An 11,664-nucleotide genomic window follows, 5' to 3' on the forward strand; every position below is an offset into this window, starting at 1 on the left:
TTTTGTCCTCCTACATGTACATGAGAGACTTATAAACTAAAGTTCGGAACACCCTCACATGTTTGAAAAGTAGAAAAGATAATCAAATCGAAACTTTACTCAAATGTTCGATCGGATTCGACCATAGTTCAATTCTGTCCGATCAATTTGTATTTATTAAATAATTTTTAAATATATAAAAACCAAAAATCAACTTAGAGAGAGAATTTATGGACTACTTCATGAACAATGTAAAATGATTAAAAAATTATTTTTTGCTTGAAATCTTTCTATTTTCTTCAAATCTTTGAAGATTTTCAACTCCCTTTCTTTGAAAAACCTAATAAAAATGAATTTCAATAATTATATATATATTTTTTCTCCATTTCAACAATCTGCTCATGAGAACCAATAGTTTGTATAGTTGAACCATTGATTTTTTTAAAAACCAATGGTTCTTTGAAAAGTACCAAATCAAATTCAACAAAACTGTTTTTTTTTAAGGCTGTGTTTGGATTGAGAGAAGTGGAGAGAAGAGAAACTTATAAGAAAAGAGAAGATAAACTCAAACTCAATTTCATTTGGATTGACAAGAGAGAATTTTGGATCACTTTGAAATTTTAAAATATCTTAAAAAGAGATCTAGGGGCAGAGTTGAAATTATAAAATATTTTAAAAGTATTTCTCTTCTCTTCTCTCCATTTTTGGAGATAAAGAAAACTCACCTTTCTTTCTCTCCTCTTCTCTTCCCACTTAAAAATCCAAACAAGAGAAATTGATAGAAACTCATTTATTTTCTTTTCTCTTCTCTCAATTTCTCTCAATCGAAACACAGCCTTAAAGAAAACATTGATTTGGATGGTCGAATCCTCTGTTAAAGAGAGATTTCTATTGGTACCCCATTTTTTACCTGTCTGACCTGTCGACTTATCCTCTCTAGGCAATGAAACATTTTCACTAATGAGAAATGTGTTTTTTTTTTATTAAAAAAAAAAAAAAAAACCTTGAGAGCATTTCTAAAGATGATTCCATGTATACCAAAATTATATTTTCAATTAGAAAAAGTAAAAAAATTACTTAATGCACCCTATAGGAAGGACTTCTTTTTAAATACCTCTAACTTTTGGGTGGTATCTCTTAATATCCCCTTATCATTATCAATGACGATGATCGTAATAATATGATGGTTTTGACATCAAGATAGAATTACATGAACAATAAAGATGATAAAGTGATAGATTCTACCATGGAAGAATAAGATAACTCTAGCAAATAATTACCAAATAATTCTACCCAAAGTTGTTACTCGTTAGTCTCAAGGACTATATTTATAGATAGGGCCAGCTCAAGCAGTAGGCCATTTAGGCTGCCGCCTAAGGCCCCCCAAGTTTGTTTTATTTTTAATAACAGGGAAAAAATTGAACCTAGTTATTTTGTATACATTAGAAAATTTGGAATAGATTTTCCAAAAAAAAAATCTTAAATTAAATAAATCTTACACATTGGAAATAGATGTTTCCAATTTAAAAATAACACAAAAAAAAAAACAGAGATAAGATCTCCTAAATCCATGGCCGAGCGTAAGCAGCCACCCCCCCCCCCCCCCCCTAAAAGAAAATTAACAGCTTCAAAATAGGGTACACTTTAGTTTCCAAAAAAATATTTAGGTGTCCTAAATTACATAGATTAAAATTTTCAAAATACAAGAAACTAGTACACACACTGAGGAGTTAAGATTTTGTCTACGTAATTAAATGAAATTTAAAATTTCTTTTGAGAGTAATATTGATGGATTTTTTTTTTTTTCACCGTTGTTATCAGCCGCAATAACATATAAATTCTTATCATGTTTAAGATTTCTTGTGAGGAAAAGTACCCCAACAACATTGCCGCCACTACAAACCCACCCCTATTTATTTATTGGAGCAAATTCCTTCCTTATCCTAGGAATTTATCAGAGGAGCTTTACTTCTTTACCTAGGGAGGCATTTCAAATATGTCATATACATGAATGAGAAAGATAGACAAAGTTTATTAATCATGTAAATAATATTTTTATTACTAATAGATATTTTCTATATTTAACTATATGTTCAATAAAAGAGAGATCATGTAGGACTTATATATTGTATATGGTCCATTCAGAAAAAATAAAAAAGTAAAAAAAATTGAGAGCCACCACAAATAATTAGAAACATCCTTTTCAATGCATGCGTGTGTAAAGGCTTTCATCCTTCGACGATTTATTTATACTACATATTTTTATTTTTTTACTTGGATTTATGATTGGCTATTTATATGTGAATGACGTGTTTATTAGACGAAAAATACTGGCATGACACAAACAGAGACAAAAGGGTGACAAAAATGATGTGGTGGCACGTACATAACCGTAAATGCTTTTTACTCGTATCTTACAAAAAAATATCTACGATAATGTACACGACATCACGAGTTTTTTTTCACCCTTTGTCTCCCTTTGTGTCATTTAAGTACCATTCTTATCAAATGTTGATGGAAAAGAAAAAGAAAAGAAAAAAAAAAGTGATTCTAAGGTGACACTGATTTATTATGATTTTTACATTTCTGACAGGGTAGTATGCACATAATCATAAATATTATTTTCTCGAGATACAAATAAACACATCCATGATTCAGTGTGCACCTTCAAGTTAGAAATGTAAAAGATGGCCGTAAATATAATGTCACCCCAGTATTAGTGAAAAAAAAAAAAACAACTTTTTTTCCGAGCAATTGTAAGGTTGTTGAAGTCCCGTTTTTATGGGATCAAGTCTCACATGCGATCTCACTCATGGTACCCCTTCTCTCTCGTAAGAGACACCCAACATCAACCACAAGTCCATGCTCTCTCTCTCTCTCTCTTCAAGTCCATGCCTGCTGTCTCTCCCTCCACTCTCGTACGGGACATCCGATATAAACCATAAGTTCATTCTCTCTCTCTTAAGAGACACCCAACATCAACCACAAGTCCACGCTCTCTCCCTCTCTCTCCATATTTTATTGAGCTGTGATTTTCTCTCCCCCTCTACTCTCCGGGCGTGCCATGTACGCAGAATCATAAATTATTTTTCTAGGGATACGCAACTGCACATATTTATAGACATGTACAATGTTGTATCCCAAGGAAAATAATTTATGGTTCAATGCACATGCCAGGTTAGGAGCTATGTTATCTGGTTTAGGGGTGCAACTTAATTCGGTTCAAACCGAGAACCGAATCAATTCGTGAATTTTGGATTGGATTGGTTCGATTTTAGTTAAATGCGGTTCGGTTTCGGATTAAAAAAAACAAGAACTGATGAATTCGATTTGATTTTCGGTTCAAGATTGATAAATAACCGAACCAACCCGAAAACCGATCCTATATATAAAAATAAAAATATAAATTTTTTTTTAAAATAAAAACCCTCTTCGTCTCTCTCGTCTCCCTCTTTGTCTCTCGTCTCTCGTCTCTGCGGCTGCGACTGCGACTACAACCTGCGCTGCCACCGATTGCCACCAGCTACAACCGTCTCTCTCTTTCTCTCTCTCTCTCTCCATCGTTGTCTCTGTGGCTACGACGGTGGGACCTGCAACTTGCGGCTGCCATCAGCACATCTCCCTCCCCCTCTCTCTCTCTCTCTCTCTCTTGCGCTGCGGCTGCGCCCGGTGATATACGATCTGCGACAGGTTTGAGATTGGATTTTTTTATTTTTTTATTTTTATTTTTTTTATTTTTATTTTTTTTATTTTTATTTATTTTTAATTCCTTCTTTATATTGTGCTGATCTTTAGTAATTATAGGGTTTGAAATTCAAACTTTAAATCGAAGAACTAGGAATCAATTTTGTGTAGAATTCGAATGTTCTTCTCTTTTTGACAATTCATCGAACCGAACCGAACCAAACAAAATTAAGGTCGGTTTGGGTTGGTTCGGTTCTAGACCAATTCGGTTCAGTTTTGATTCTCATATAATAGAACCGATCTTGATCGGTTCGATTCTGATTTTGCTCTAAACCGAACCAAATTGCACCCCTAATCTGGTTTGTCTTTCAATTGGTTCAAATTCAGACTATTAATCTAAAATGAATCTGATTTGTAGGAATAGGTAAATAAAATTTGTTTTGGGATTCACTTTGATTTTCTAGTTCAATTCACTTGTGCATGTATATAATTCAAATATACAAGTTATAGTAAAAATTATAACATTAAAATATTTTTAGTTAAAAATAAATAAATCAATAAAATAATCTAAATACTATTTTTTGTTAAATATCTAAATTTTAGGTATGAACAAAGAAAGAAAAAAAAATTCAATTAAAAAAATATTTGGATCGTTGAATTTCATGTTTTGATTCGTCGAATCTAATCAAAATTCGATTGGCTTATGGTGCACTTGACTTTACAAACCTAGTACGAACCGTGTCGACAATTAGATCGTTTCGTATCAATTTGTGATTCCAACAAGTTAAAAACAAATTGGGTAACATAAATTAGGAGGATAGGCAGAGTATGTCAGAGATGGAGTCAAATTATCATTATTCTACTTTATTTTAGAATCATTACAAATTGACTCTAAAAACAATGTTTAAAATTCACTCAACTAACATGGTATGTGCATGGAATTATCATAAAATTTTCTTGGGATGCGCATAAAATATCTAGGCTTCTATCTAGATGAGTGAATTTTGAGTGTTTTTATTAGTTTATTTATCATTATTCTTTATTTTAATGTTCACTATTAAAACTTAGTAATTAAATACAAATCGGTCTATTAAATTGATTGAGAGCATTTGAACAAATTTTTTGGTTTGATTATGATCCGATTTTTAAAAACATAGATATGTGGATTGAATAGAAAATTACATGAAAACCCCCAGTCAAAAGTATTAATTACGAAGATGACGTAAGTCTTCACTAAGAATTTTGACCCGTCAAACATGTTTGACCACGTGCTTAAACGTTTGCGTATTTTCGTTTTGATTCGGTGCATCGTTCCTCTGATAATATAGTGCAGCTATGGACAGAGATCGTGATTGATTCACCGTCATATTTCAATAAAATTCGAGGCCCACAAAGTCATCGTTCAAGATTCATGGAATATTGACAGCTTAACCTCTCCACCGAACTGTAACACTCGAGGCCTAACAACGATATGTGAAATAATTCATTTTGGCTGACAATTGTCTTGTTTTTTAAGAAAAAAAAAAACTTATTAGCAGACAAACTTCCACTTATAAGTCAAAAATTGAGGAAATCTTGCATTCCATACAAAAGTTATTTTTAAGACTTTTGAAAATGACTTTGCTTGAGATTCGATCCAACCTGCAATAATGCTATGTATCCCACTAAATCTCTACAGCAAAGAAAGAATATTTGAGCAAGAGTTGTATGAGTCTGGATTACCTCTTGAAATGTTTTCGTATGCCATCCCTCTCACTTTCACTTTTAAACAATTAGGTGCTGTTTGTTAAACTGAAACAAATAAGTGTTGAATAGCATTAAGCGTTGAAACTTATAAGCACTGAATTTAAGTGCTGAAAAAGTTGTTTGTTTAGATGCTGAATCATGTTTGTTCCACATTGCTGAAATTGGTAAATTGTCTTTGTTACTCTTACAATCATATTATATATTGTTGGCATGTTTCAAATGTTTATTTATTATCAAATACAATAAAATATATTATTTTTTATAAAATTAAAATATAATTTATTTTTAAATAATAAATAATACTCAAATCTTCAATTTATAAATAATAATTTCTATTTATAAAAGCCCATAAATTTCAAATTAAAAATAATAATGCTATTCAAGTCATCAAAATTTGAAATCAATTTTAAAAGAACTTAATTTTGGATGAATAATTTTCGATGGAAATGAATGATGTGTAATTATAAAAGCACCCTATGCATTAATAAAGGCAACCCACACTATAGCCATTTTTTTTTTATATGGTTAAAGTTTTTGGAATGAGCAAATTTTTAGTGAGAATGGTCTATATGGTCTAGAGATCATTCTCACAAAAAATCAGTCCATTTTGAAACTTCTAACTCGTCAAAAATAGTTTTTTTTTTTTTTTAAATGACGAGATGTGTTAATTTTTGGTGAGGATGATCTCCTCATTGTAGATCATCCTCACCAAAAATCAACTCATTCCAAAACTTTTAACCCATATAAGACAAAATAATTTAGCCATGGTGTGGGTTTATTAATTTGTGGGGTGTTTATATACTTATCCATGGGATATAAGAGGTAATATCCTTTTAAGAATAAGGGCATACTTGTCCATGCTCAAAAAATAAAGGGTACACTTGTCCGTGTTGAAAAAAGCGAAGTGTTTACCGCTTCAACACTTTTTTTCAGCATCAAAATAGTGCTGATTTTTTTTCACTTATTTTCAACAGTAAGCGTTGAAATATAGAGTAAACAAACGCGCTATTTTGACAAAAGTGCTGAATTTAATTTTTTTCAGTAATAAGCGTTAAAAAATAGCACAAACAAACACCACAAGTTGCACACGACTATAAAAGATTTATTTATAGATTAAAATATTAATTAAATAAATGATTTTAAAGATTTATAATATTAAAAAAATGATGATTTCTGAAATTTTGAAAATTAATCAAAATGATTTTAAAATTGTAAAATTGAAATTTTATTGGTTTTTATCCAAAATAACCTTAATTATATTAAGTTTACACGTAGAGAGTACATGTATATTAAGAATTAGTCAAGTGCTCTAAAAGGCCCACACAAAAGAACGGAAAAAAGAAAAGAAGAAACTCTTAGAAATAAAAAATTGTTTTGAGCTCTATCTTTTAAGAGAGTATTAATTTGGAGAGGAGAGCTCCAGGGAAAGGGGCTCAATCAATTTGATTTCAAAATACAATATTTCAGAAGATTACTTTTTTTGAGTAAAAAAAAAAGATAATCATTGATTTTGCTCTCTGATAAGAACATTCAGAGAGGATAGGTATAAGGAGGGAGAAAAAGAGAGGGAAACCGGTTTAGCAATATGATTTTAAAAATTCTATAAGGAACCTTAGATTTTAAACTTCCAAGATTTCAACAAATTATTATTTTTTAAATAGGATCCTATAAAAAGGCTCTAAACTAAAATAAAGCACATACACCTCCAAGATTGAAACTCAAAAAAAGAAAGAAAGGATTGTTGATTTCTCTAACACTTGGACGAGAAGAAATGGGTCTGATTCTTCTCCGTAGAAAATATTTGGAAGAGAAAAAATGGGTCTCATCATTTTCTAAGAAAGAAGTGGGTTACATAAGAAAAAAATACATCGTCTCACAAATTATTGGTGTATAATAATTAGAAGTTTGCGTACTATAACTTCCCTTTCTTTTCTTTCTTTTTTTTTTTTTTTTTAAAACTTATAAAAATGAATGTTGGATGGTAAAAATATAACTCATTAGCAAATTATGGACAATGCTGAGATGCATAAAAATAAACAGGTATGACTTTTACGTTTAAGAAGGGCAGATAACATCCTTGTTAATTAAAAATTAAGTGCAAGTTGAAGATTCTTAAAAACAATTAAAACAATAAAAAAAAGAAAGTAAATTTAGATGTACACACTTGATTTATTAAACGTCGTCACTTTAAATAGAATATAAAGTGGAAATGTATTAAGACAATCCCAATTTCTTAAGATACTCAATTTAGATGTATTTTATGTTGGGTAGATATGTAATCTATTGGTAGGCCCAGGTCAACCCAAGGACATATGAACAGGGCAGGTTGCGGCTAGGCCAGGTTTAACTTAACCTCGCTGAAATGAAAAAAAAAAAAAATCAGCCCATTCCAAAACTTCGAACTCATATAGGACAAAGGCACAATTGTGCTTCAACAAATACATATTGATCCTTTATATTACAACTTGATGAAGTTTTGAAAAATACAAGTGAGACTATTTAAAACTTTCTCATTTTTAAAAATAAGAGAGAATATAAGCAGTGGTATCTATAGTAAAAAAGGATTAATTTACCTTGGAGTAAAGAAACTATACCTAATGTATGTCATTAAGAAACAAAAACAAAACACATATATAAAAAGAGTACATTAAGAAAATTTTCCGCCCTTCTTCTCACAAGGAAGAAGCAACCACTTTTGTTAGTATACGATTTAATAGGAAGGCAGGATGAGGCAAAGAAACACGGACATTTGTGAACGACAGCACCTGCCTACCAATAGAAGAGAGAGATCGAATGGGCCGAGTAGGTTTGGTTACATGTGTGCACTTATCCCTGCCTTCTGTGCTTTGAGCGCTTCCACGACTGGCCACCCTTGATTTTCCATTTTGCAACCCCAACAGAATTACTCTGCCCCTCGATCTCTCGAACCTTACGCTTCCTGAAACTCGCCAACAAAAAAAAATCATAATGAAACCAGATAGCAAAATTGGACAGCTAAAGTTGTTGTTTGGCCATTATGATCAAATGACAAAATGAAGACGGACAATATGGTGAACCACGACACTAGTGGTTGCAATACTTGCTACCTCACCTGTAATTCCCAAGAGATCGATCAGAAAGCAATTCATCTGCAAGGGTTGCTTTCCTTTCCTTCTTAGTCAGCCTGCCTGAGAAGAAATCTGATGCAGATTCAACTACCGTGCCCACCTGATTGTTTGATAGAATCACTCAAGAATTAAGAAAATTGTGGAAATAGCAGCTCACGTGTCTGTCACAGAAAGTAAGCAAACACCATAGATTATGATATCATAGACATGCCTGGAAATACTTGGGGAGTGCCGTCGACTTCAGCTCACCCTTCTTGTAGTGCCTCTTTGGATCAATAACACTTCTCAACTGTACAATCAACAATTATAAATGTATAAATTTAAGAATCCTCTCTATCTAAAATAAAACAAGACCAAGTAAATTTGATCTAGAAAATCTTAATATATTCTTCAGCTTTATTACTGACAACACCTCTATGATCCTGTCAAGTTATGAACCAATGAATGTGTGCATATCCATTATATAAAATACTTAAAAGATCAGGGAAGAAAAAAAAAAACTGCAATGGCAGTATTTCAGCTTTTAAGACATTTTCAATGTATCATTCTGTGACCGGAAAAAAAAATGTTGTGAGAGGTCTCGTGATGATTCTATTCAGTAGAGCTATATTTAAATCCTAAAATTATACTAAACGGAGTATTTCTTACCACGATATTTGACGGGTTGCTTGTTGTATTCCTGTTTTTTGTGTTTTCTTGACATTATTTGAATGTATGCAAAATGTTGAAAGACTTAATGCAAAGAAAATAGGTTTTGTACTTACTTTACCTCAGGTATATCTATTGTTCCTAAAAACAACAAAGTTTTATTTGAATAAGTCCTAGATTTGTCGTCATTAGCCAAAATAGTAGTTTTTCTTTTGAAATTTTATGAAATGTCTTTATCAAATGAGTATGATAAATTCAGAGTTTGTAAAATCTTTGGTTGAGACAATCTTGGTGTTTTTGCCAACCACAGGGATACTAGCGTCAATCACTCTTTTGGCTCCTTTAGAGTCATCCCCAATTCCTTGGTACTGGAAGACTGTTATCTGCTCAGACCTCAGGATTTTTGGAAAGATTTCGCCGTTCACAGTTTATACTCTTGCGGGCCAGGAGTTCTTTTTTTTCTATTTGCCCTTATTGGCGCCAGTTACGATTTTCACCAGACCCAGTTTTCACATTTTTGCGCATCGATGCCCTTTTAAATTTTCATCATGCCAGTAGTTTTAATCTTACCATAGTTTGATTTTTTTACTCATAGTGCCCTTTCAGATTATGCTTGTATTTTTTTGGATTTTTACATTGCGATTTTGGCTCAGAGTCTCTAGGTCTTTGTGGCTTGGTGACTCAAGTTGAGCTGTGAGATCGACAACTCTACTCTTGTAGTGGCACTCTTAACTAGTCAGCCAAGCGAAAAATAATACAAATGGAGCTTATTTGAATTAAGAAATGAAGTTGATGATTATGGATGTCCTCGTAGGCCTGGACAACACAACAGTTGCATAGTGTCTGTCCACTCTGAAGTGACCAAGGCTAGAAAACATTTAAACTTCAATTATCAAGAAAAATAATGGAGCTGCGGACAAGCCATTTATATATTTTGATAGGTAAAGAGATTTCAATGAAGATAAAGAAATATACATGTGAGGGAGTGAACCATCATCAAATGCAACAACACGCATATGCAAACACCAACATGTGATCACTGAGTCACTGATAACTTTAAAAATAGGCTCACTGATCAAAAAAAGAAACCTCCTAAAATCGTTGTACAATTTGCACCAACAAAAAACCAACCTCGAAATGTTGATAATAACTTCAACAACCTCATTCTCGTTTCTTGCAAACAGAAGGTTCCACAAGATTCTTTTGTCCGATCGGAAGGGATGCAGACACCAACTTCGGAATAGAAGGAAAACTAATTTAGGAAAAATCCATTCAATTCACATAAGGAAAATGAAATAAAACCAAATTGCTCTTGTGAAGTCACGATGCATTAAAGAATATGAATACCATTGGATTCAGAAAGGTAACAGAAATTCACAATGGGGAAACCCCAAGAGACTAGGTAATTCACAGTCAAAATTTTATTTAAGGCAACGGACGAAACAAAAAAAGAAAAGCACAAGGAAAAGATCCACAGTTGGGAAGGTAGGATTTAAATATAAACCACCTAACACTGCAAAAGATACCAGTTCAAGTAAAGCCCAGATAACCAACACCCCCTGAACATTCATAGAGAGATGAATCCAATGTGAAGTAAGGGGAAAAGAGCAGAATCAAAAGAAAAGCATAAATCTCCCAAAAAAGGTGGCCAGTCAAGCGAAAAACAATACATATAGAACTACTCTCCTGTAATACTACAAACCCACTCCCATCTCCCTACAAAATCCTCAAAGAAAACCCCTTTAAGTTCTTTACAAAATTTGGACCACGAAAACAAGAGACCTATAATTTGGAGAATAGGGTCAGGTGAGTGCAAAGTCTTCTCTTAAAAAATCCTACCATTACACTCCTTTTAGTCCCCAACAAATTGCGAAATAAACGATACTCCAAAGCACCCTTTCACCACATAGAAAACCCCTTTAATGTAAATTATGTTATTTACTTTATACAAGACTCGTGTGTCCAAATTTTCCATCCAAAGTATTGAGCATGGACACCTAGTTTACTTGATGTATAAAAAAATAGTTAAGAACTTCGTTAATTTTGCAGCTCTCACTTTCTCCTACACTCTTAGGTCTACAATCATACAAGATTGCTAGGAAATCCATCTAAGGATAACTCCACAATATTCTTTGCACGGTAAACATGACTAAACAAAGGAGGTCCACCAGGGACTGGCTTTCCACACTACCCTGTAACCAATAGCTGCTTCTCGTAGGCAGGAGACAACTACACCTCCCTAAAACAACTAAGAAATAGCCATTCTAGTTTGTTAAAGTCCTTTAACCACCAATGGCTACAAACATACAAAAAAAGCTAAACAAGATCTATTGCTAAAAGAATGACAAAAATATAGAGAAAATAATGAATATATCAAGTGTTAGAAAACAAAAAATACTTTTTGAACACATTAAGGAGACCATGATACTCATATTAGAAAATCCGGAACAGATTGCTTATTATAATTCTAAAAAAAAAACATTCAAGCTAACCAACAAAT

At 32.5% G+C, this 11,664-nt stretch overlaps 1 long non-coding RNA gene across 3 annotated transcripts; it reads right to left on the reverse strand.

Moving 5' to 3' along the window:
- Positions 1-7,991: 7,991 nt before the first annotated feature.
- On the reverse strand, positions 7,992-10,713 carry LOC147400459 (uncharacterized). 3 transcript variants are annotated; one of them, XR_015179346.1, is made up of 4 exons: positions 10,296-10,713; positions 8,728-8,805; positions 8,501-8,616; positions 7,992-8,347 (listed from the first exon to the last, which is right to left on the reverse strand). It is a non-coding gene; the product is annotated as an uncharacterized LOC147400459 (long non-coding RNA). The 3 variants fall into 3 exon arrangements; XR_015179347.1 differs by lacking the exon at positions 10,296-10,713 and adding an exon at positions 10,140-10,157; XR_015179345.1 differs by lacking the exon at positions 10,296-10,713 and having other exon boundaries at positions 8,000-8,347; positions 8,728-8,982.
- Between the last annotated feature and the right edge of the window lie 951 nt (positions 10,714-11,664).

The sequence above is a fragment of the Akebia trifoliata genome, chromosome 6 (assembly GCF_017979445.1).
Source record: "Akebia trifoliata isolate Shusen 1 chromosome 6, ASM1797944v1, whole genome shotgun sequence".
Classification (NCBI taxonomy): Eukaryota; Viridiplantae; Streptophyta; class Magnoliopsida; order Ranunculales; family Lardizabalaceae; genus Akebia; species Akebia trifoliata.